Here is a 27,138-nt window from a genome sequence, read left to right as displayed (position 1 = left end):
ATGCCAGACACCATTGGACCCAAGGCCACTTGCAGGAAGAAATCTGAACTCAAAGGCCAGGACAATATTCATAGGCAGCACAATTTCCACACTTAGGGAGAAAATGCAAACTTGTGGTTGGCAGCGTCTAACACAAGACTCATGGCCTCTACAGAAAAGGAGATAAGCTCTTAAGGAATTAACCCAGAAAGTCACCAACACAGAGCCTGGTAATACAGCAAAGATTCATAAATGAGGTATTCATAATACCCCATTTTGCCTGTTATCATAATGGGTTAGAATGCTTCTTTAATGTTATATACAATGCATTTATTTCTTCAGAACACTTGTCTGTAATTGTAATTCAAGTCTAATTATTTTTGGATTCTAGTTAAAACCAAGCTCTCTTGTTCTACTTAAAATAAGGTTTGTTAAGAACATCTACTGCAGCCTCTCCTTTATTGATCCAAGGTCAAAGAAACAAAGATCAGATGGTACCACATACTACAGGTATTTATTTCCTAAGATCCCATGACAAAATAAATGGAACCTTCCAGTGAAGGGGTTCAGAAGTTCAAACTTAAATGAATTGGGGCCAAAAAGCAAATGTTTATTGAGAGAGACTATAGCTCTAGCTAAGAGTAACAAATACCTTAAATTTATACTATTCCCTCTCTTTGACTCTACAACAGAATTTTTTAAGTAAATATTAATGGTGGGTATATATAAATATATACACATAGAATATATGCAATATACTTATCTTTTAAAGTTATATATCCCTACATTTTAGCACATATTTATATAATTCCCCCAAAAGGAGCAAGCTTTCTATACTTTTGTTCCATACCTCCTATTGTACCTAAAAACAAAATGCAATAGTTCTTCAATCATCAAAAGGCAAAAACTTTCAAAATATTCTATCTTTCCCTGTGGCCCTGTATTTTTAATGGGGCTAATGCTAGACTTGTATGTGCAGGGTATTTGAAAAAAAATTCTTAGATTCAAGTCCCAATTGTACTACAGACAAATGTCTCAACCTCTCTGAGCCTCAATTTTGCCATCTGTGAGATGAAGTTAATAATAATTACTTCAGAGAGTGGTTGTAAGAATTACATGAAATAACGTTTGTGAAAGCATTTCACTTAATACTTGTGGACAGTGATAAACCTTAGGAATTATTAGTAAGAGTACAATTATATTCATCATCGACTTATAAATAGTCACTTCAGGGCCAGAAATAGGCAAAATGTCAAGTTTATGTTTCTTGCCTCCCCAAACCCTCCCCTACTGTTACACCTGGATTTTAGCCCTGCTTGGTCCTCAGTTGGCCTCCCTTTTATATAAACAACTTTCCCAGAGTATGTGGGAGCACTGTTTAGAATTGTGCCTGGCACACAAGCATGTCAGGATCGATAGTGAGCACCTTCAAGTTTAGGATTAGCTCTGAGCTAGAGACCCTAAAACAGTAAACATCTAAATAAAACTCTTCAATGCAAGATTTGTAGCTAAGGATTTTTCACTAACTCTTTTCTGATGAAGTTTTTAAAAGAGTCATCATTAAGCAGATGCTTTATGAAAAAAAAAATCATTGCTAATTCTCAGCTACATGATAAAATGATGTCCGCCACACTTTCTATTGCTCACCACACAAAGGGATTGATGAAACATCCCTACATTGGTGTTGCTTTTGCTGGAACATGTGTGAACTATTTCACTGGTGCTAGTGAAGCTCATGCTTACAAATATTGAAAGTAGCACAGGTCACACTAAGGAGACATGGGACAGCCAACATCCCCATCCACCTTTACTATTCTCCTCTCACTCAGATACAACACAAGATTCTGCCCACAGCAGACCCTTGGCAGCTCCCTTGCAAGTCCCACACACAGGAAGAGGAGGGAGAACACAAGAGAGAGGGAGAATCCGACTCAACAGGTTCCTCAGGGTGACTCTGATTACTCACTCTAGACCTTGGGCAAATGAAGACGTTTATCATCAGAGACAGAAAAGAGAAAAAGAAAGGAAGAAAGAAAAGACACTCTACATATCATGATATTACTCTTTATGACAAGGCACAAGTTGACACTGTCTTCGGAGAATCAATGTGCTACTCCAAAACTAGATGTTTATCCTAGACACCACAATATATTTATTAATGGAGAATTAAGCTACTCACATTACATAAAATGCCTTCCAAAATTAATTCTATCTTGCAATATTAAATGACCATGACTTAGACTTTTCAATTTTTAAATAATATATGTAAGTTTCATAGTTCATCTCAGCCTGGTAAATAGTAGACTTAGCAGTCATGCACTAATGGATAATATCATTTAACGAAGGCACCAAAATTATGCAAAGTATTGGAATTTTTGTTTCATGGTGTTTCATGTCTCCTTCAAGCAAATCTGGTCATTTAAAAGGAGGAAATATCCCCAATTATGGGGCTGTTTTCACAAAAATCACTTGTTGGGACTATGTTACAAGAAACTGTGCTGCAAGAATCAGCTGTTTTGCCAGGAAATCCAGTTCCATTTTCTCTGATGTCCCCACCTCCTTAAATGACCATGGGTATGTAACAGCCTCAGATTGACCCCTGTCCTTTTAAAAGACCCTGACTTGTACCCTTCAGGGAGTTTGAGGACAATGAAAAGACTACAAATCACTGTACCTTGTATTCATTTATGCAACACACATTGATCGACCCTATAGAGCACATGGGGCTGGACATTGGGGCTCTAAAGAGAAACAGGTGGAGCCTCTGCCCTCCAGAATTTACATTCTATACATCAGACATTTTTAGAAGACATTAGACATTAGACATTTAGAAAATACTCAGCAAATGTTGAGATCTCATAAGTGAAGGGCAATTTCTTTTGGTCTGGCTTATACTCTATCCACAATGCTCACCCAGGGTGAAGAAATATTTACATTCTCTCTCTCCATGTTGAGTTAAGAATGGAGTCTTTAGCAGTAAGTATAGCCCTCACAGAATGAATGCTTATTGCCACAAACAGAATGTGTGTGTTCCCTCAAAATTCCTATGTTGAAACCTAATCCCCAATGTGATAGTATTTGGAAGTAGGGCCTTTGGGGAGTGATTAAGTTATAAGGGTGGGGCCCTCATGAATGGGATTAGTGCCCTTATAAAAGACACTCCAGAGAGCTCCCTCACCTCTTCCACCATATGAGGACATAAAAGAAGAGAGCCATTTATGATCCAAGAAGTAGACTGCCACCAGACATGGAATCTGCCAGGGCCTTGATCTTGGGCTTCCCAGCCTCTAGAACAATGAGAAATAACTTCCTGTTGTTTATAAGCCACCTAGTTTAAAGTATCCCATCACAGTAGCTCAAACAGAATAAGACACTCATATCATGTGGCAGGCACTGTTTAAAGGATTTTGCAGATATTTGTAACACATATTTGCTTCATTTAATTCTGGCAATTATCCTATGAGGGAGATAATGTTACTATCATTTCTATTTTACAGATGAGAAAAGCAAACCTTAGAGAGGTAATTCAACATGGCCAATGCCATACAATTAATGAAGAAATCAGAATGCTAACCTAAATCAGACGCCAAAGCACCACTAACTCCACATACCCTTAGTGATCTAAGTTTGTTAGCCAAAAACATTTAGATTTTCTCTTGGGTTGAAATATACCTATAAATATGCAAATATTCATCTAATTATGATTTTTTCACAGGTAGAGAGACAACTGAATATATAATAGAAAAATAAAAGCTAAGTCACAATTATCCCAATATTGGAAAAAAAATACCAGCCAAAATTTAGTAATAATATACTGGAAACTGTCTAGAGTTGAAGTCAGAAACATGGGATGGGCACCAGGCACCAGGAATATGAGATCCACTTAAATCAGCATGGCAAAGCATAAGGATTTTTTTCAAAGGGTGTTCCTGATTTAATCATTAATCAGCTTATTCCCTTTTTCCCCTATTGACTGTCCATCTACTTCAATAGAACACTCTAGCTGTTTCCAGAGCTTTCTCATTCAGCCTTTAAATTCGCTAACTGCCCAGCCACAAGGCAGGTAGCAATTTATGCCAAACAAATCATAAGGCAGGAGGCATTGAGGAAAGGCTGCTTATTTTCCTTCTGCTCTCTTGGGGGGAGGGGGAGAAGTGTGACAAATGTTTGTGGGTGGGTAAACTGTACTAATTTACAAACCTGCTGTTATCTTTCCAATGTAACACTCCCTAGAGGAGCTCTGAGGAATGATCTAGTTGAAGCTTTCAGTTTCAATCAATAAACTTGGAAGATTATGAAATATGGGCTCCTATTTAATATAGTAAAATCCTGCTTTTATGCCATTGGGGAAGGATTAATGTTATAAGTGATGTTGAAGTATAAGTTAAAGAAATTAAAACATGAATTAATATATTACTTGTCAAGTTTTATGACCAAAATAATAGTAATAACCAACATTTGTATGGCTCCTTACAGCTCAAGGTATCCACTAGGATGCCTTGAAGGCATCTTAAAATCATCACCATCATCATGGCTACCATTCATTGGCCATCAGGCATGGCTCTAAGTGCTTTACATGTGCTTTACTCATTATTTCCCCCTTCACTTTCAAATTCTTTGTCCTCGTAGTGTCTCACATCTCAGTGAATGAACCACCATCTATTCAATTATGCAAGTCAGAAATCTAAGAGTCATCTAGATACCACTCTCCCCACACCCTCCAAATATAACCCATAACCAAATCCAATCAGTTCCATCCCCTACATCTATTTTTGAATACTCAGCATTGTTCTAGGTCTACCACAACCACCTCAGACCACTGTCTCTGTTGCAATAGCTTCTTAACTAACCTTCTGGTGTCCTCTGCCCTCCCACACTCCCCATTCATCTTCCCAGAGTGGGCACTGAAATGCAAATCTGGTCATGTCATGCACACCTGTCCATGCACTTAACATCCTTCAAGGATTAGGCCCTGAACAATCATATGGGCTGCAGAGCATGTAAGGTCTGGTGCCTGCTCCCTAGGACCACCTTCTTCCTTGAACTTCATCCTCCAGCTACCCCAGCATTTTTTCACATCCTACAAATGTATCCTGTACCCTCTGCCACATTGTCCCCTACTCCTTCTGCCTGGAATGCTAGCACCACCATCTCCTTGCTTAGTTAACGCCAGTTCATCTGTCAACTCTCATCTCAAACATTATCCCCTTGAACAAAACTCTGCTGACTTTCCTGCATAGACTCCCCTCTCCTCACTCAATTAAAATTTCTTTTTTATATGCCCTCATAGAACCATGTTCAATTTCCTTACTATCTGTTTCTAGAGAGCAGGGGTAGTGTCTCATTAACATATCTTCCCTCCATAAACCAGTAATTGAGCAATGGAAGTAGGTACTCATTAATTAAATAATTTAATACACTTATAAATTACACTCCAAAAACCTTTCTCCATTTAATCTTCACAGGAGCTCTATAGAAGAGATATTAGTTAATATTATCCTTATTTTATAAAGGAGGTGATACAGACTCAGAACAGCCACGTCTCTTGCCACCCAGGCCACTGGGTGATGGAGCTAAATTTCAAACTTGGGTCTTTTGAGTCTCTGGTCCTCCTAAAACACTTTGCTACCTTCCAAATAAGAAACCATATCATATGTTATCACCAGGCAGATAATGGGCTAGGTTGAAGATCAACCCAGGCAAGAAAAGAGATAACAATTATCATAATAATTGTATAACTCAGCAAAGTGCTAAAAATATTGAACCACCCCCTAAAGCAGGTGAAGTTTATGGCATGTAAATTATACTTCAATATAACTGTTTTTGAAAATCATCATAATTCCTAAGTGACATTTTGGAATTCAACCCAGAAAGCACCTCAAAAACGATGGAACACTTGAATGCCTTCTCTAGAGATGAATTTAGTGTTTCTTAGAGGATGGCCGTCACACCGCATGCACTAGAACCACACTGGATGCTGGGAAAGTACAAATTCCTGGGCCCATTTCCAGATCTACTCAATCAAGATGGTTGGGGTCCCAGAAATCTACATTTTAAATGTGCATAGAAAGTGGTTCTTATGCACATCAAAGTTTGGAAACAGTGATCTATATGCAGCAAGACTACTTAAAAAAGGCAACTGTCCTCAAGGAGAAGGCTAATCACCTGGTTAAGACCTTGTACAGAGACACCTGCCTGCTCTTCAAAGTTTATTTTCCAGCAAACAATGACAGTTCTGATAATTGAGAATAAAACACCATGTGTCTTACACAGTTATTCAACTAACAGCTATTGAACATTCAATGTATGCAAAATTTTAGTGCAAGCTGAAATCTCCAGTTAGTCACATGGGAAACCCAATGGGCAAAAAAAAGTTCCAGTTTTACAAAAAGTCTTGTGGAAGTTATCTAATAAGTATACACTGTGATATATCTCCTACGGTGTGCTAAAGTGAAAAAAAAAGTGATTTAAAACTATTTTTTCCTAAACTGCTTCCACCAGGAACCTCTACTGAGTGGTTCAAGAATTCAGTCTGCAATGTCAAACCCTATAAATGACTGTTTTGGCCATTCGGTTACTCTGAAACAAATTAAAGCAAACAATAAGGACCTAGAACTGGAGAAGAGGTTGAGGCCAGCCTTCAAGGATCAAACAGGATGTTGGCACTGAAAATGAGCCCAGGTCAGTAGAAAAGTTTCAGAGATCAAGCAGTTACTGGAGGTGTGAATGAGGCTAGGAATTAGAAACAGGTGAAGTCATAGATAGAAGCAGAGCCAGCAGTGGCTCAGAGACCCAACATTCTCTTGATACGTAGGAGAATGCAGATTCTTCAGGGCAGAGAAAAACCAAAAACTTAATCCAAAATAACATACAATTAAAAAATTTTTAAGTTCTGTAGCTGACAGGGAATTTGAGCTGATGAACCCCAGAACCAGTGATTTCTCTGATATGCCCTCCTCTCCATTCATTTACTATTAATCTTGACACAAAAACATGTCCCAGCAATGACTAAGAGACATTAGAAACTGCATGTGAATGGTTGTAGACTCTATGATGATGCTGTAATTCATACTTGTCTTCCCTATTCTACATCCTCTCTAAGTAAATGTTTTTTTTAAAGATTTTATTTATTTATTAGAGAGAGAGAGGATGAGAGAGAGCACAAGAGGGAAGAGGGTCAGAGGGAGAAGCAGACTCCCTGCTGAGCAGGGAGCCCGATGTGGGACTCGATCCCGGGACTCCAGGATCATGACCTGAGCCGAAGGCAGTCGCTTAACCAACTGAGCCACCCAGGCGCCCTCCTTGTACACTTTTAAAGTGTTTGTTATAATATTTTAATATGGGGGCCAGAAAGGAATAAGTATAATTTTAGATCTAGCATCATATATATGTCTACTCTGACCTGGTATCCTTGGGGAAAGAAAAACTGTTTTCCCTCTATTTCATTTACAGTTTTTACCATTAAATATATGTGTACAAGAAAACAAACTGCCTGTCATACTAGATAAAGACCAGAAATTTACATTAAATAAGTGATATTAAAAACAAATATATAGCAAAAGCATATATATTTTAGTGTTTTAATTGATGGGCATAATAGCACTGGCTGGATGATAAACTCAAGTTAACATCCCCCTATTTCATAAAAAGGTATTTCTATTTAAATGGTTTCCCAGGGCATCCGGGTGGCCCAGTTTTTTAGGCATCTGCCTTCAGTTCAGGTCATAATCTCAGAGTCCTGGAATCCAGACCCATGTCAGGTTCCCGGCTGAGCTTCTCCCTCTCCCTCTGCCCCTCCCCTACCCCCACTGGTGCTTACTCTCTCTATTAAATAAATGAAAAATCTTTAACACAAATAAATAAAATAAAAAATAAATGGTTCCCACACAAGATTAAAAATGTATAATACATTATACTTTTCAATATACATTCCTGGGATTTTTTTTTAATTTTACATTCATAATGATTCTAAAAGTACTTAGGGAAGATACTATCCCTGTAATTCCTGACATAGGGACACTGAAGCTGAAAGAGGTTAAATGCTCTCCCTGTGATCCCACAGTGCTAATTAGTGATGAATGTGAGAACAGATCCCTGATCTCCCAGTTCTCAGCTAAATGCTTTTTCTCCTTTACCATATTAACTCTGTGCAACCGTGATCAAGATTGATTCAACCTCAAATGACAGTTTAACTTAACTTTTTCTCTAAAATGTGAAATATTTCAAGACAAGTTTAGGAGATTCATGCAGGCTAACTTGATGGGTTCCACCTTGGAGCTTACCCTCCAATACCTGTCTCCACCACCCATCTGTCCATAACCCTTGGAAAGACCTTGAATATGTTCTGTTACAACTCCCTTATCCCTGTGATGGGGACAGTGATAGAGCTCAGCTTGCTGCTCTGCCTCTGACCCTCGCCCTTCACACAATGTTCCTGCATCTCAGTTTCTTCATCTTGAAGATGTTAATGACTTCTCACATCATCTATGAGCTTTCTTCCTCCTCTAAACCACTATGATCCTAAAACTGCTAAGTCATTCCCAATCTTACTTTCTTCATCTACAAAATGTATGTATAATTGAACTGGATGTTACATTAAATCCTTGTTCACATGCTTTGATTCTAATATTTGAAACAAGACTCCAGAGTCTCAGGACTATTTTAATGTGTCACTTGGGAAAGTGTTTCATCAGAATCACCATGGAATTTTTAAAAAATAATGCCATCCACTTTATTTATTATTTATTATTTATTTATTATTTATTATTTATTTATTATTTATTATTATTCCAAAGGCCTGAATATGGCCAGGAATCTGTATTTTAAAACATGCCAGGGATTGCATGGGTGGGTGTGAGAATCACTGTTTTAGGCACTCAGACTCATTGTTTTATAGTCATACCTTGTATAGCACAGCCCTAAAAGCTTCTGAGAACTGATTATTTGCCATTTTATTACTCGATAACAAATTACAGTTTCTCATTTTTGCATTGTGCACATGAAAAGCCCAACTTCAGTTCAGTGGTGAGAACTGATAGCCACATTATATTATGAAATTTAGAAATGACATATCCTTAGTGCTTGAAAGAGCCAGATGACAGAAATCATATCTGTGACAGCTGACAGATTTTCCAAAGCTCTCAAAGCAAAAACCAAAAATATATGCTGAAGAGCCCAACTCAAAAACAAGTATATGAAAGGATTTAATAAGACACCTCCCATGATCACAGAAGCTTAGAGTTATAGACACCTCATCTATAGTATTTATCTTTGTGAATGTCATGTTTTATTGGAGACTTCTTGGATCTAAGAGTATAAAGACCTGTATTCGAATTCTGACTTTAACTACAAGCTCGGGGACTGCTACCTACTTACTTACCTTTGGTCATATATATGTCTGAAAAATGAAGATGTCCAACTGGAAACAGTCTGCATTAAATTTAAATGATTCTGTGAAAGGTGAGGTTAAGAAAGTAAAATACGTTGAATTTGATTTTGCTATCAAGATTACGGATAATGCACCAGCTAGTTCCAATGGTTATAGACAGTGCTATTACCATTTAGTTAAGAAACAATTTCCTTTCAAAAATTGTGTATCACAGCAGCAGGCAAAATAAGCAGTCTAGACAATATTGTGTCCTTCACAAAAGAGGAGGCTTGTGTTTGGAAATAATAATAGCAAGCACTTACATATCAGGCACTGTTATAAACGTTCAAAACACAGCAACTCATTTAATTCTCACAACAGCCAAATAAAGCAGGTAGCATCTCTGAATCAGAGAAGTCAGCAACCTGCCCAAGGTTCCATAGCTAGGACATGCCAGACTGGGATTCAAACTCAAGCAATTTGATGCTAAAGTCTGTGCTCTTATTGTCACATATCCTGCCTTTTGGAGTTCAACAAACTTTAAAAAATTCCCAATCAGGGATTGTTCCCACAAGTCGATGGGTCATCAGTTTTCCTGAGAAACTCTAAGTAATTCAAGGACCTGATTCAATGTTCTTACCACTTGTGGTTGTGTGACACATGGGACTCGATGCTGTTGAATAGAAACATTAAAAATGCAAAAGTGACCACTATTTACATCCATGCTTCCAGAAAACTAACCTGTTTACTCTATTTGGGTTCCAGAATCTTGACCTTGATGCTCAGGAAATTTTTGCTAGTGCAAATCTACACATAACAATGCCTAGATGCAATATTTTAACTCACAAATATATGAAAATGACAAAAAAGGTTTGTCCAGGATGTTAGAACTCACACTCTGTTATAAAAACATTACTCATTTTATTTTACAATTCACTGACTGCATACAAAATAAAGTGTAAAGGATATGGAGAGAGCTGACTGTGGTTCTTCCTCACGAGAGAAGTAGAGATCACCAGAAACTAATGTGGCTGCAGAAGGAGTCTCCTCGCTGGTCCAGGCTTCCCCTCTCCCCTGAAGTCTATGGTGGTGTGGGAAGCCATGGCTAGTCCAGCTACCCAGGCCCACACTCAGAAGTGTGCAACTATAGCACTGAGAATAAATACCCCTTAAACAGACCTTTGAGGGCTGAGTGGGCCTTGCCCCAGTCCAGCTTTTGGTCTCCTAACATATTTTCCCACTGGACATCAGTATTGATTGCAGAACTTGGGAGCATCTGTCTCTGTGCAGAACCTGAGAGGCACTGGGAAAGTGTTGTACCCACTCACTTATTGTACCCTTATCTTTACACTGCTTGTTTTAGTAGCTCAGTAGTTAACCAAACTGCAACTAATTTAAAGTTGAATCCAAGTCTCATCCTTGCTCATCTGTAAACCCAAATAGGCCTTTGTAGGCTGGCAGAGCTCAGCTAGGATTGGGATCTCTGCTGTTTGCATCAGGGCCCCTATTACCGAGTCTTTGTCTTTGCCTGGGCACTTGATGAAAGTACAGTCTTGGAGCACTGGCTGTTTGCTGTGAAGACAGGGAGGGCAGTAGAAGACTGCCCCAGATGGAGGTCTCCTGAGCATTCTGTCTGAGCTGTCTCAGCTGGAAGGAGCATTCTTACGCTCAACTTGTTATTTTTTGTAGTGGTGATGGGAGGGGTTTTTATGCCCCTTCCTTAAGAATGGTCTCTTCCCGCTTGATGTAGAACTGAAAAAGAATCCTCCACTGGTACAGCTCAAAGATACTTCCTGTCTAACAGATTAATCACCCAGGCACCTATAAGTGAGGGTTCCCACTAGCATTACTGCTTCATCTCATCTTGTTGATCTGAGGCTTACAGTATGTAGAACCTGTTTACTTCATGCTAAATTTTCCCAAATGCAAGTTGGTGGAACGCCAACTGCCAAACATTATACTCTCGTGTTAAATAAAACATAAACCACCTAATCAGAACTAAAATTCCAAATTCTCAATAAAGCCACCCATGCCCATACATGGCCTATCCATCCCTAACCTAGACTTTATTTGTTCACACCACTCTTTTGACTGACATCACATGTTTCCCTTCCCAGAGTCTAAATCTTACTCCTTTATCTAAATAAGCTCTGAGAATAACTTGCAAAAGTACCATATTTGGCATCTCCCCTAGGACTTTGCATGTAACAGCTTCTCAAAATAGTGTGATCACTGACTGTTGGCAATACTGAAGTTCATGACACACAATTATCAGTATCTATAAAGGCAAAATCCCATTGTGCTCTAATTCCTCAGGAGAACTAAAAAAGGGTGTTCCGATAAGAACAAGCAAAATGACATAGAATTTTCAATATGGAAATGACTTTCCACAAATGGAAATTTCAAAAACAGTCAATCTCATCCTTAAATTCCTTTTGGTTTGCAAATGTTATTAACCTCACCCAAGGCTGTGTCTACATGATGGACAGAACATTTTTGAAAGTGGGGGAAAAGAAACAGGGGGATTGGTAAACCAATTGTCACTAAGTTGCTCTAAATATCCAATTTCAGCCTTGACAAAATCCATCAACTATTTTTTCTCACTAAAATTAAAGCATACAGCCATGATTTGACCAATTTTCCCTTCTGATTTGGCTCTCCTGCTTGATACTTTATTAGTTAGTGATAGGATCTGGTTGACAGGTGTGATAATGAAAGTTAAATGCTCAGCAAACCCTAGGGATATCACTTTCAAAGTTGATGTCCATGTAAACAAGTTACTTGTAATAATAATAACTTGCATATGTACAATGCTTCATGGTTTAAAAAGTATTTTCAAATATATTAGCTGATTTGATATGATATTCTTACAAAATAAGCAGAGCAGGAATGATTACCTCATACAGAAGAGCAAATGTCAGTTGTAATAATACTGCCGTAAAGAAACAGTTTAAATCTTTTGTTATTTACATACCTCCTTTATATTTATTATGAAAGGCAGTGATCATTAAAGAGATTTATCTCAGTGTGGTAGGAGGACACTACCCGTTTTTTTTGTATATGCGCCACTGTCAGACATTGTTGTAGGACAAGTGTCCTCAAGGTTTAGCATGCATACTAATTACCTAAAGGGCTTGAGATGGCTTAAGTTTCTGAGTCAGTAGGTCAGGGGCAGGGGAGGTAATACGTTCCCAGACAACACTAAAGTGAATAGTCTGGGGACCGCTCTTTGAGAACCATTTGTCAAGTACTCAAGACACAATTCTCTTCTGTCTCCCACCGACCCCAGATGAAAACCTAAGCAGGTCCCAAGGCATTCCTGCTCATAGTTGTGTTCTTCTAGGTTGCAAATACTCTAAATTTTAAACATGATTATAAACATAATTTCAGTTCAGAAAGTAGGATGTCCAGCGTATGATATTAATCAAAATTCTGAACTTAATTTAATGTTAAAACTCCTCCCCTCTTTCTCTTCAGGTTTTCACGGGCTGGCAGACAGCAAAGTAGGAAAGAGGGGCCTGACTGGCTTCTGATTTCTCTGCTTCACATTCCCCACATACCCCAGCTCTTCCGTGGTTGGTGGAGAGGATTTCGTAGAGGTAGAAAAAAAGACAGATACAGGGTAAAGAAAGACCTTACATGAACTGGTACTGTCGTAACGGCCTTCACACACTCTCACTCAGGCAGTTTGAAGTTGACTCTCCAGTAGGTGCTTTAGCTGATTGAGAATCTCAATGTTGCAAGTCACGTGCTAGATCTCTGTTCTAACTAGCCACCATCTACTTCTTCCTCAGCCCCTAGAAATACAATGTTCACCCTCTAGGTTCTTGCCACAGGGTCCCTCTGTCCCTTCCGGAGGCCCTGCTGGAGAGACCCGTGACATTAACTCTCTCTCCTGTGGTTCACTGGAAACACTACCACATACCTTGCCCCAGCAAATTCCAGGAGGACACACCAATGGCACTGCAGCCACTGCTATGCTACTGCCACAGGCCACTTTACCACCCTCATGCATCCTCTAGGTCTTCTCCCAAATGCAAGGAACACATTTCAGGGTCTCCACATAGACTTATCAAAATCCTCACAAAGCTTGAGGCAAAGGAAGTAATACACATCCCCATTCCTTGGCGTAAGGGGAGGTAGGTACAGATCCCAATGCACTACACCTCTCTTCGATTACATCTCTTCACAAATCTTGACTCCTCTTCCTTCTCCCTAGGCCCTTTCATATTTTCAGGATGTGAAAAAGGTTAGAAAAGTGTGGAACTGGCTCTTGATCATTTTCTCTATGAAGCTGACCTATGTAAAACCAGCTTTGGCATTTCTCATCCATTAAATCAGAGGTGTGCTGCTTAATTTTATATGTCAACTTGGCTACGCCAAGATGTCCAGTTGTTTAGTCAAATACCAATCTCAACATTGCTATGGAGGTATTTTTTAGATATGACTAACATTTAAGTCAGTAGACTCTGAGTGAAGCAGATCACCCTCATCACATGGGAAATGTTTTCAATTAGCAATAATCGCGCCTCGGATAAACCTCATTGGCTACGATACTGCCACTGCGCAAAGCTACCCTCATCACATGGGTAGGCCTCATCTAATCAAGGCATTAAGACAAAGACTATGGTTTCCTGAGAAGGAAGGGATTCTGCCTTGAGACTGCCTCAGGACTCAAGACATTAACTTTTGCAGGAATTTGTAGCCTGCTGGCCTACCCTACAAACTCCACACTTGCAAGTCCCTACAATCATGTAAACCAATGCCTTAAAATAAATATATGTAAATCAATCTCTAGAGAGATGGTAGGTAGGTAGGCAGGTAGATAGATAGATAGATAGATAGATAGATAGATAGATAGATGATAGATAGATAGATAGATAGATAGATAGATAGATAGATGATAAAGCGAGTGAGCTCTGGGATTTGAACAAGTCTTTCTGACTCCAAGGATTATGTTCTCAGCACTGTGGAATATTACCACATGTCCATAAAAGCTGAACCTCTAAATCAGTTGTATCTCATATGTGGATTCACCCATGAAATCATATATGTCTAGAACAAGAACAGTTAATTCAGTAATTTAAACTAAAGATAATTCTATAACTTGACTCAACCAATTGATTGGCACTTCACAAAAATAAACCATTCAGATGATTGATGCCATTTGTTTATATTGTCAAGGTATCTGATGAGGAAATACACTTGTGCTAATAGTAAAAAGAAAATTAAAGAATTCATTTTCTGAAATCCTTAGTGATCTTCATACACATTATATCATTAAACATCTATGAAAAAGGTATTATTAGCTTCATTTAACAAATAAGAAAGCGAGGCTCACAGATGTCAAGTAAGTCTGCACAATGAGTAAGTTTAAATCCCAGTCCCATCAACAGTAAAATTAAAAAATACTACTTACCTCACAATTTGATATGGAGAGAAAAAGTGAATAACATGAGTAAAAGTGCTTATCACAAGTTTAACACATTCATGCATTCAAGAAATATTAGTTCCTTCTTCTCTTTGTAGAAATAAATATCTACTTAAAGAAATTATACTTAATGCCTGAAAATTTTAGTCTGCTATAAAAATTCAAGAAGGAATTAGAAAACAAAGTGTGCCAACATGTACCTCTTGTGAGCCTACTAACCACCTGATTCTCAGCCACAGCCTCTGATAGAAACACAGTAAAAAAGCCAGGATTTATAAGTATGGCCCTTCCTAATAGAAAAATAGTTTTAAAAAATCAGCTAACTGCTCCCTTTGTTTTCCTTCATTTTACTTCTGTATTCTCATTCTTACATTAGCAAACAAAATTAGGATAAAATGTCCCATTCTTATCCAGCACTATCCCTATGTTATTCCTGATACTTCACACTTGCAGAAAATTCTCTCAACTTAAGAGAGACAGAGAGAGCTCACCTGTAATCTACATATAAGGTTCTCATCGACTAGAAGTGGCTTCTTCCAGAATTTCTTTCCTAAGCCAAAAAGTAGACCTTGACCTCCCTAGAAAGTTTCCTTGACCTCCCTAGAAAGTTTCCTTGACCATATAATCTTTCTGATTGCATATATATGAGCACTTTATTATGTTGCTGACCTCAGTGAGCAGAAAAGAGGCAATTAATTTTCCTCTAATCCCAAAAGTGGACACTTACTCCAGGTCAAGGTGGGAAAATATACTGTAGTCATATAACAATGAAGTTTATACTACTCTCCATGTTCCTGCTAAAGGTAAATTAGCCTGAAACTGTCCCCTCATTCTATCAGGACAAAATGTTCTTTCTTTGCATGGTACAAATATTCCAGAAGAATATAAGGTTCTGGGAACAGCGGTAAGCAAAGTCAAAGCACAAGGCAGTATGATCATTTATCATTTACTAACCTGCTGCTATTTTTTACATCAGCAAAGTACCGGGTTTGAGCCCTAGCTTTCATTTAGCAGTGTTGAAATAACCAGAGCTGTAGGGTTAAAATTGCAAATAATTTAAAACATGCTTCCTTCCATGGCTGGTACAGAAGGCTCAGAAAGAGACATCCCTAACTATTGTCCCCACATTATTTGGAGACAGAAAAATCCCATATCACCCTAGTCATGACTAAAACCTTATAGTTCAAAGGGTCACAACCCCATAATCACAAATTTGCCCTGCCTCACAAAGACAGTTGAGACAATGGTAGATTATCCATCACTTGGTGACCCAAGATAAGATCCTGAGAGGTGGTGGTTAAAACAGGAATGTTTATTCTTTGAAAATGAACTTCTCAGGCTCATCAACTCTGATAGATTACAGTTTAGAAGAGTATAAAGAAAAGACCTTTCCTTCTTTTTCTTTCTGTCTCACTTAGAATACTCTCGATATAAGGGAAATAATCAACAAATAGAGCTTCCAGCCAAACTTAAGGGGATGAACTGGTAAATGCTAAGCCTTGGAGCATTAAGAAGGCTCATTGTGCAGTTTCAGAACAATTTCCATGCCATTAGCTCTAACTGCTCCCTCCACCAATGGGACCGACTGTCAGGAACAGCATCAGCATGATTTTGCTTTCCACTCTCAGGCATGACAACAATATAACAATAATGTCATGATGCCACCTTCCATATGTGTGACATATTCAAGTATATGAAGTTTATTTACATACCAGTTGATTAAGCTCCATGAAGGCAAGAATCATGTCTATCTTATGCATCATCATGTTTCCCAAAGCCTGTCAAAATGTCTGTTTGGTATAATTATTTGTTGAATATACAAATTCAACATCTTATTTGATCCTCCAAAAACAATGTCCCCTGAAAGCAAATTATTAGTTCCATTTAACATAGGATAAAACTGAGACTCAGGGGGTAAGCAGTGTGCCCAAAGTACACATTATTAAGTGGTTGAGTCAGAAGACAAACTAATTTAGTATTCCAATTCCAAATTTAGTATCCATTCCCCCATAGTGCTGCCAAACTTGATGAGAGCTACGTCATGGATAAGGGAAGTAATAAGATTAACACATCAAAATGTAGGAATAACTATGCTTCTGAAAAGATTGGCAAAAGAAAAAAATCTAAAACGCTAAGGTCATATCACAATAAAAGTGTAGTGAGGAGTCAAGTTCAAGAGATTGGTCATTATTAATCAAATTATAGATCAGCCCCAATAGCCACATTATTTCCTTGCACTTGCACTCAAGAGACCCTTTTGTAAAACATTCACAGAAAAAGATCGATATCACTCTGGAGGTAAGTGGCATAAATTATGTCTCAACATATACACCACAGGAGTTTTACTGTGTGTTGTATACAGTAATTGCATTTTATAGATGGCTGTGGAAAGCTTCAGTCCTCATTGATTTTGATCATAAACTAAAAGGCGACAAAAAGAACAGCACTTTATATGAAGAAGTCAGTCAGCTGAAGCTGCAAAAGAACATGAAAATTTGGCATGCTGAATGTGATCAATTCATGTTTCTTGGAAAATGAATGTAGATATTTGAGTGCTTCCATTATGAGCTGGTGGCAAGGCTTGAACGGTACTATGAGAATCTCTCTTCATCTAATAGTCAGTGGTGGTACCTATCAGCAGGATTTAAGACGACAGGAAGCCAGCCTAAACTAGAGCTCTTTCTAGCTTGCCACATTATGGATGCCATCAGAATGGCTTATGAGCCACATTAACTGAATATTTGTGTTTTTATTATTGCATTTAATGTGTCTTTGGGATTTACAACCAAAATTAAATGGAGATTGTGATGTAATCTGGGACCATCAATATGTCACTAACACTTCTAACTTCCAGAAACATATTTTTCAAGCACTGCTCTCTTGATTTCCTTCATTTCTTCATGCCCTTCACAGCAAGCAATTCTGAAGGGATGTTAATGCAGCATAACAACTCTTTACCCCGTTTCAAGGCCAATTTTGCAATATGGGCAAAATGATTGGAAATAGAGTCCTGAAAACACTGAAACCATCTGTCAGGGACTCAGTTAAGAAGATCCGAACTGTTCCACAGCCAAGAATGGGGATAAATTATGCTTGGCTGAAAATGTCCAAAGCAAGGGGATTCCCATTCAAACTTATTAGGATAAATCACAAAATTTTTTATTACTCATTGCCCTGGTAAAATCACACTTTTAGATGATGATAAATCATAAGTTACACTGATGAGGAAGAAAGCCAATGGTGTATGTTAGCCAAAAAAAATTTTTTTAATAGTAAGTAATATCTAAAGTAGTTGTCACTAAAAGAAACCACAAGCTTCCATCAAAATATCTGTAGACCTATTTATATTCATAGACAGAATCCTGTGAAATGTTCCTGTGCATTTTGCAAAAATAACCCTGTTAATATTTAATCACAAACTCCAGAAGTACTTGGCTAATATTTATTCATGAAATGTATTTGGTAAAATATTAAAGAACCAGAGGGTGGGGCTGTTGTGATTAAATTATATAGCTTGGGATGTCAAGCCTTAGAATAAGTTAAACACTGTGCCTCCTTCCTCCCTTAAATATTTATTGCCATTATAAAACTATTGACATCTTACAGAGAAAACAACGATTCTCACATTTTTTAACACAGATTTTTATACTAGTAAATAGTGTGAGTGAAAATGTTAACCACGGATGTTGGAACTGATGTGCTTCACAGGAAGCAAAGATCTCCCTGGTTGTGAAGTGTAGTACCACACAAAATGAATCATCACTTCTACTTCCCTCACTCACAGAAGGCTGAGAAGGAAATATAGGGCTCTTTCTATGAAGCGCCAAATAGAAAGTCTGGTTACAAAGCTGCAATTGGTGAGCTAAATGTGTTGGGAAAACAGCCTATATATATTTGAGGACAATTTCTGTACTAATCCGAATACTGTTCATGGATTCTTTTAGTTTCTCTCCATTTATTTTTTTTCATTTAGTGTTAATCTAAAGTACTGCCAGAGTGATGTGGTTAATTTTTCTCTAGGTAACATTCACAGAAGCCCTTTTTATTAGTAGAAAAGTAGTTAAGTATATTATTTTAAGAATTATGAAATTTGAATGTCCCAATCAGAAGCTTACCTTGAGAAAGATGTCCTAATGAGCAAGATTAAGTTATTAGGCAACCCAGAAAGAACCTCTCTCTCAAGGCAAGGTTGTGTATCTCTAGCTTTACCAATAAGGATGCAAGAGGACTTGAATGCAGGAGGAACCAAGACTCAGGTTCAGAGGATTAAAGGAGAATTTAGCTTAATTAAATCAAGGGCCAAATCACCCTGAACTAGACATCAAGTCAAAATAACATCCAGCAAAGTTGCTGAGATGCAAAGAAATCCTTCCAACCCAACCATTGATGTATGATTTATAAACTGACAGATCACAATATGGTAGTACATAAATATTTAGTATGTAATATTATCTTTATAAGATAGCATAGTATGGTATGGTGGAAAAGAAGGAAAAGAACAGAAGTATCTACTATAAGCTGATGCTTTCTATGCAGTATCTTCATGAGTCTTAAGTTAGACATTGTTTTTAACATTAAGCAAATTAAGAACAGGAACTGTCTGAGATAAAATGATGGGTAAAAAAGTTTCCCTAAACAGGTTTGTAGTCCAGTGGCAAGGCCTGATAAGTACCTACTCCCACCAAGCTATAACTGATGATCCCTATAAGCCTTGTAATAGCCTTTGTATTTTTTTTTTTTTTTTTTTTTTTTTTTTTAGTGAGAGAGAGAGAGCACGAGCGAGAGGGGCACAGGGAGAGGGAGAGAGAATCTCAAACAGACTCCACGCGGGTCTCTATCTTATGACCCCAAGATCACGACCTGAGTCAAAACCTTTTGGGACAAGGTGGTAAGTAAAGTTAAATAAAAAGATTTACATTTCAGTAAACTTAAGTCTTTCACAGTGATTGAAGAGATACAGTACTAATTCATAAGTATCACTGTACTTATGGAGGTAGTCATAAAGTGAAAAGACAAAAAGAAGCTAACCAGTGATGGGTCTACCATCCTACTCACCAGTGAGCTGATGACTTTGAAAAGAAAAAGAAAGAAACTAGTATCAATGGGACACATACTACATGCTAGGCACTTAATGTATTCATTCAACAAATATTTATTGAGCAACTATTATATGTCAGGTACTCTGCAAGGTTCTCAGTATACAATGGCAAACAAGATAAACACAGTCCCTGTACTCATATGCATAATATCCAGACAGGGAAAACAGATATTAAACAAATAATCATTTAAATAAACAAATATAAAATCTAAATCATAATGGCTATGAATGAGAAATAATAAAAGGCAGGTAATTTAGATAATAAGGAGGTCAGGAAAAGCTTAACTAAGGAAATTATATTTAAGGGGCACCTGGGTGGCTCAGTCAGTTAAGCATCTGCCTTCAGCTCAGGTCATGATCCTAGGGTACTGAGATCAAGTCCCACGTTGGGCTCCGTCTTCAGAGGGGAGCCTGCTTCTCCCTCTCCCTCTACCTGCAGCTCCTCCTGCTTGTCTGCGCATGCTCTGTGTGTGTGTGTCAAATAAATAAATAAAATCTTAACAAAAAGAGAGAAAGAAATTATATTTAAGCTGAGAAATGAAGTAGGAATTAATCAGATCAAGAAAAACGGGAAGGCCTGTCCAGGTACAGATAATTGCATACCAAAACTCCTGAGATAACAAAGAGCCTGATGCGTGCAGGGACTGAAAGATGATAGAACCAAACATTGAGAATAAAAGTGGAAGAGCACACAGTGTGTTTGGAGAGGAAGTCGGGGGCTAGATCCACTTTAGCATGCAGGTATCATCTCAATCAATTAAATAAAAGAGGTAGGTCTCTATTATGTCTGTCTTACGGATGAGGAAACAAAGATTGAGAAAAATTAACAAATTCTCTGAGTTCACACAGCTGAGTCGTTGGGAGAGTGCAATCTTATTATAAGAATGTATCCTTTGAGGAAATGTTCCTTTCCCTTCCAGATGACTTCTTCCAAGTGAGAAACTCCACCAGACTTCCTTTCTCTACTCCTGCAGAAGGAGCAACTTTATCCAGCAGGTAATCTGGAAGGTGAAATTGGGGCACTCAGAGCCTAGGCTCTGCTTCCTCTGGTTCTCTTCCTTAAAGCAGCACACAGTTTGCGCTGGTGTTCCTTGTGTTACGTTAGGAGTCACACAAAGCCACTTTACTGCCTGTGGCTGGTGGCAGTCCCCCCAATTCTGCCTTCAGAATGAGGAAATCCACCTGCAAGCAGTTAAAAGCCATGCTTTCCAAAATCAGTTTCATCAGAAATAGAGGTATTTTGGACTTATCTTCCTGACACCTCTCATTGGTTCAAACATAGGTGGGGAAAGAAGTGATGTTTATGGGGGCATCTCAAATACCATAATATAAATGTATTTTTAAAATCTAAGTAGTAACTTTTTTCTAAGCATTTTATCCTGGCTAGTCAGCTTGGAAAGGGAAAACCAAGGAGTTTGAAACTGATCTTTATAAGAAGCGCCAATGCCAGATAAATACCAATAATGTTTAACCTATAAATGGTTCTGGCAGCTACTGTTCTCATTTTTATGGCATTGATTTGAGCTTATCAACCCTGGCTTCCTCTCATTTTCACAGAGGGTCCTAATCAATACATGAATCCAGAATGTTCTCGTCAGAAAAATGATTTGTAGTTAATTGCCTCTTGTACACTGTCTCTGATGAATCCTTTGAAATGTATTATCCTGAAGTTGAAAAAGGTTTCCCTTTCTTAATACTATATTTAAAACACAGGGGGGAAAAAGTTTACCAAATGGAAAGTTAAGTCTTTTGAGACCCCCCCTCCCCACCAAAATACTACATCTCTAACAGATCCCACTCCCAGCCCCCACCTAAATCCTGAAAGAGATTGAATTTCATGGGACCTGGAGAAAAATAGGGTAGTTTTTTGTGTCATCCTTCAGTGGGGCAAGGGGACATAATGAGAAATCTAAAGTTTTTTCAGGGTGCCTGGGTGGCTCAGTTAGAAAGCGTCTGCCCTCAGTTCAGGTCATGAACCCCGAGTCCCTGGATTGAGTTCCGCATCAGGCTCCCTGCTTAGTGGGGTGTCTGCTTCTCCCTCTGACCCTCCCCTCTCTCAGCTTTCGCTCTCTCTCTCTTTCTCAAATAAATGAATAAAATCTTTAAAAAAAAAAAAAAGAAAGAAAGAGAGTTTCTTTCAAAGAAACTTCTGAGATCTCCGTGAACAGGACGCTATGGAGGATGAGTTGACAAGTTGTAATTTAGTTTGACTTCAGTTTTGGGATTGGTCTCCTAACAAGTGTGCTTCATGCTCATGTCATCTCACCTTGTCTTTCTCCCTTTGGTCAGAAGCTTACATGTTTTGCAAACTGCTTAGGTGATGGTCTCTATATCTAAGCATAGTATGAAATGACAGAGGTTAAAGGCCATTGTTGGAATTTGATTACATTTGGAATGTAATCTAAAGGGAAAAAAGTCTATTACAGAATGATGCAATATTTTTCCTGGATGAAAAAAGACCAGTATTTTTGTTGAGGAGAAAGAGAAAATTAAACAAACTTACATATGCCCATTTTCCTTTACTACTCCCAAAAGTGAGAGTTTATTGAAGCTTTTCTCATTTTTAATGAAGCTTAGTTTAATGAAGTTCAGAGTAAATAACCCTAACCCCACTTATGAAGTGGTTATGTTGTGTATAGTTTTAAAAAGGGGAGGGCTAATTTCATTTTCTTATTGCTTTAATTGTTAACATTTTTTAAATGTATTTTTAAAATCTCTAACATATTTTTCTCACTTTGTTAAAAAGAAATGCTTTGTAGAATTCACACACAACCCCAAAACTATTCCTTGACAGCTGCCACCAATGAGCCCTGAGTCACAGGCATTGCCATCATCCTGCATGATGCTGTAGACCAAGACAAGCTAGAGCAAATAAAGCAGCCCAAACAGTTCAGGTACAAAAATCAAGCTATTTTGCTGTACCGACCATTAAAAACCTAATAAAATCCTGATAAGTTCCAAGATAACAAAGTTCCATTTGTAATTTTCTGAGCACATTTTGAAAACAACTCTGATTGTGTGAGATCCTTGAGGCAGAGCTGTGTGTTAGTGACCTTTGTAACCCCAGCACAAAGGTACCCCAGGCAATATCATGCCTAGCACATACATGACACTGAGCAAATTTCTGTGGACCTGTAGAGAGAATATGGAGGTTACTCTCCATAGAGTTTAATGAAACAGTTGGCTCCATAGACAAGACAGCTCCATAGACCGTAAGAGATATTTCTGAAGTCCTCTATTGTCTACTTCTGAAAGAAAGAAAGAAAGAAAGAAAGAAAGAAAGAAAGAAAGAAAGAAAGAAAGAAAGAAAGAAAAAGAAAGAAAGAAAAGAAAGAAAGAAAGAAGCGAGTATGTCATTTACTCTAGCTGCTGGTGTGCTTGCTTGCATAGGGAAGAGTACAAATTTTCATTATTTCTATTGTATAATACAAAAGTTAATTGAGGTATTGAGAAGTAAGTCTTCCTTGCTTGGTTAGAATTATAAGAATATTAAAGACTGAATGGATCTTGAAGAACATCTGGCTAGTGGTTTTCAAACTATGTTCCAGGAGACTGCAGGATTCCAAAAGAGTGCCTCTGGGATACTTGCACAAAAAGTCACATAAGCAGGCCTCTGCCCCCCCCCCACTCCCATACAATTTAGAACAGCTCCTCTTATATATCCCACTTATATATCAGGGTTTCATAAGATTTTATTAGCAAATGCGGTTTCAGGTACTAAAAGCAATGCTTAACACCCACTCATCTTCTTCAACCCTGTAATTTTACAGATATGGATGTAGATTCCAAACACCCAGGATGTTGTAAACAATTAGTTATAGGATATAAACAAGAATCCAGACACGCTGAATCCCAATCTAATGCTTCTTTCACGGCAGTATTAATACTGGGAATTTCAGGTATTTAAGTACCTAGCATCTAATAGTTCCTGTAAGTCTAGGAAATAGGGAAGCAGAAACTTTCAATATATTATGTTGCTAACAGCTTATATGTGTGTCACACTAGGCAGTTTGCAAAGGCATCCACATCCATGTGTTTATTCCTGCATATTTATGACGAACTGCAAAGTATTTAAAGTAGATAGTCCATTATTCTAATAAGGAAAGCTAAGTTTCCAAGAGATCAAATGTAGTTAACTGGTAAGTGGAAGATCTGAGACAAGAACATAGTTCTAACCATTCTATCCAGTCTTACAATACTGGGGCAAGACCAGCTTATCAGTCTCTTGGGCCACTCCACTGTCACTCAACCACCTCTTACCAAGGACAGGAAAAAGGACGCAGCGCATAGGCTAACTCATTGATTGGACATATTGACAAGTATTCTGAGCCTGAGTTTAGCAGAAAGGAGTCCATGATCATGATCAATGCCAGCCTTTTTGGCACAGGAAGGGAGAAATAGAGCCACATACGTCAAGTCATCATTGTCCTTGATTTAAAATGCCAAAAGTTCAGAAGAGAGAAAAAGGCTGGAATACTAAGCCTTAAATCCTGAGCCAGCTCTCCCTTTAAGTCCCATGATCTGCCGGGTTAGGCTTGGCAAGCCCAGAGGGGACCTAAAGACCCCAAAGTCATATGGAAAAATAAGTGCTTCCAGACATTTCCCTTGCCTAAACAGCTCTCTGCTAAAAACAGAAGTGGGCCTGACTAGAGGAGGTTTGGATTGTGTGGGAAATGGACTTTAAAAAAGGGAAATGAAACCACCCTCATTTCACTGAGGCACAGTCAGATGGTTGTGTTTGGGCACTGCTGACAGGGGCCAGATTCCACACACTCATCTGGGAAAGCCAGCGAAGCTCACGGAAACACTCTCCCCTGTAATTTAGCCCCAGCTGTTCAAGCTGAGGCTGCTCTTTAAAGTGAAGCAAACTGGCGAAAAAGCTGAAGTTCAGCAGTTTCACTCTGTTGGGCCAAAGCTTCTGCAGAGTCCCAGCCCACGGATTCTGCTACATTGGCCAGATGCTCAGGGCCTCCCAAGCCAGTCTTACAAGGAGTTCCACAAAAAGTCAACAGAACTCCCATGTGCTTTAGGTCCAGGCCAAAATGAAGCTGTCCAAAGAGGGTACTGGGTCCTGCTCAGCCTTTCAGCAGCACTGAGTCTGGTCTCTGCAAAAACCCCAGAGGGCTCCTGTAACAGAAGCCATCAGGATTCATTTCAGAAACCAGTTATTAGAGACCAAGATAAAGCATGTTTATGATGGTAGAGGGTATTTTTCTTTCAACCTTACAAATGACATTGTTTCCTCTGAATGATAACTTCCTCCCAATAAAATGTCTCTAAGTTACAAACAAATCCAAAAGCAATGAAAATGAACTCACTGTTTCACCTTTGACCTCTGTGTTTCATTTCATAATATCTATTTCCATTCCCCAATACTCCTAAACCCTCAAATTAAAAAATCTTTCCCAATTACCATCAAATGTCCTTTTGAAAGGTTGTTTTTTGGTTTGTTTGTTTGTTTGTTTGTTTGTTTTCCTCTCCCAAGATGTTTCTGTACCCATGTGGTCACCATTGCTGGATAAATTGCACCTTCGCAAATGCCTCTCTGATATATGCTCCATGACCTAAGGCAAAAAATGTGCCTTCACTCCTCTCCAGGCACTCTGGCATTATCTATGAAGCAGTTTATTCTACATGAGTTCTGCGAAGAAGAAAAAAAAGTGCTGACTGGTATAATCATCCCAGGGTATTTATTTTTTTAGATGTTGACTGAAAAGGTAGACCCTGAATGGAGTTTCAGAAATCTTCATCAATGTCCACAAAAGAGGCTGCTTGGCTGCTCAGACATTGGAGACAACCCAGTACACGTGGAACCCTCATCCCTGAGCACCACTGTAAAATGAAACCTCACTACTTGAGCCTTTCATGTCCAGTTTCTATCAGTAATTGAAGTGTCTGGAAGATAAAAAGAATCTCACCATGAAATGAAAAAATAATTCCTTTAGAAACATCCATCTTGACAATGACTAAATGTGTGGACCGTGATTGCAAACACTTAGTGAATCACTACGGAAAACAAGATTTAATTTCTAGGACTGCTTGTGGGGGAGAGAGAGTTTGCCTTCCACAATGTATAAGTCTTGGTGACTCATTTTTCTTCTTGCAATCCCCAGGTGGCCACCCTCACACAATGGATGGATAGATTAAATAAAGATCAACCCTAGCTTCTGGAAAGTACAGCTTGCAGTCATTGTTAGCAGCTATTCTGGGAGTACTAAGGCATGAGTAAGCCATTTAGGGCAGTGGTTTAGTCCACTGAGATTTATTGCCCAGTTTCCTGGCACCCCAGTGTTAGAAATTCTCACTGATGACAACAAGCATATAAAGCCACGGTGTTTTCCCTGGAGGCACATATAATGCAGAAAAAATGCTGGATTCCAAAAGGAAATTATGTCTGTTTTGAACCATGTCAACTCTCTGGAGCACTGGCCATACTCTCATGTAAAGATGGATTTGTCCTTTACTTTAAGAGTCTCTGGTCTTTAGCCATTAATAAGATCTCAGACCACATAGATGAGCAAAGGAAGAATCACAGAATTTACTTAGGAGAGGAAATGAAAATCCCACTCAATCTTATTTTCCTTTTTTTAAAAAAACTTTTTAATTGTGGCACCTGGGTGGCTCAGTCAGTTAAACATCTGCCATCGGCTCAGGTCGTGATCCTAGGGTCCTGGGATCAAGCCCCACATCCAGGTCGCTGCTCAGTGGGGAACCTGCTTCTTCCACTCCCTCTGTCTGCCACTCCCCTGCTTATGCACTTGCCCTCACTTTCTCTCTCTCTGTCAAATAAATAAGATCTTTTTTAAAAATATTAAAAACTTTTAAATTACAAAATGAAATACAGAAAACCACAAAAACGTATGTAGTTTAATGAGTTATTACAACACAGACATCCTGCAACCACCACTTAAGTCAAAATATAGACCTTTGCCAGCCACCTAAAACACTCCACTCATGTGCATCCATCCATATCTCAAACTGTCCTCCTCCCAAAAGTTACCACTACCCTAATTTTTACAGTAATCACTTTTTTATGATTTTATTACTTAAGTGCACATTCCTAGACCTCATATTTTAGTCTTACCCGTTTTATTAAATCTGATACCTGTTTAAACTCTTTCAATGCACAGGTTTCTCAACTATCTTTTTCTTTGCTTTTCAATTTACTTATTCAAGGATCTAGGCATTTGACCTGCAGTTTCTCATAGTCCAGATATTGCTGATGGACATGGTACAGTTCAACATGTTCCTCTGCTCTGTGTA

General features: G+C 38.5%; 1 protein-coding gene and 1 pseudogene across 2 annotated transcripts in view; both read right to left on the bottom strand.

Moving 5' to 3' along the window:
* Positions 1-27,138, bottom strand: part of NXPH1 (neurexophilin 1) — a 284,715-nt gene that overhangs the window by 210,560 nt on the left and 47,017 nt on the right. The gene's annotated exons all lie outside the window — the stretch shown is intronic.
* On the bottom strand, positions 13,804-13,920 carry LOC112825353 (U4 spliceosomal RNA; annotated as a pseudogene).

Source organism: Callorhinus ursinus, unplaced genomic scaffold, assembly GCF_003265705.2.
Source record: "Callorhinus ursinus isolate GAN/ISIS: 27379988/994484 unplaced genomic scaffold, GSC_fseal_2.0 scaffold12, whole genome shotgun sequence".
Classification (NCBI taxonomy): domain Eukaryota; kingdom Metazoa; phylum Chordata; class Mammalia; order Carnivora; family Otariidae; genus Callorhinus; species Callorhinus ursinus.
Note: the sequence above shows the minus strand (reverse complement) of the source record. Positions and strands in the feature narration are given on the sequence as shown.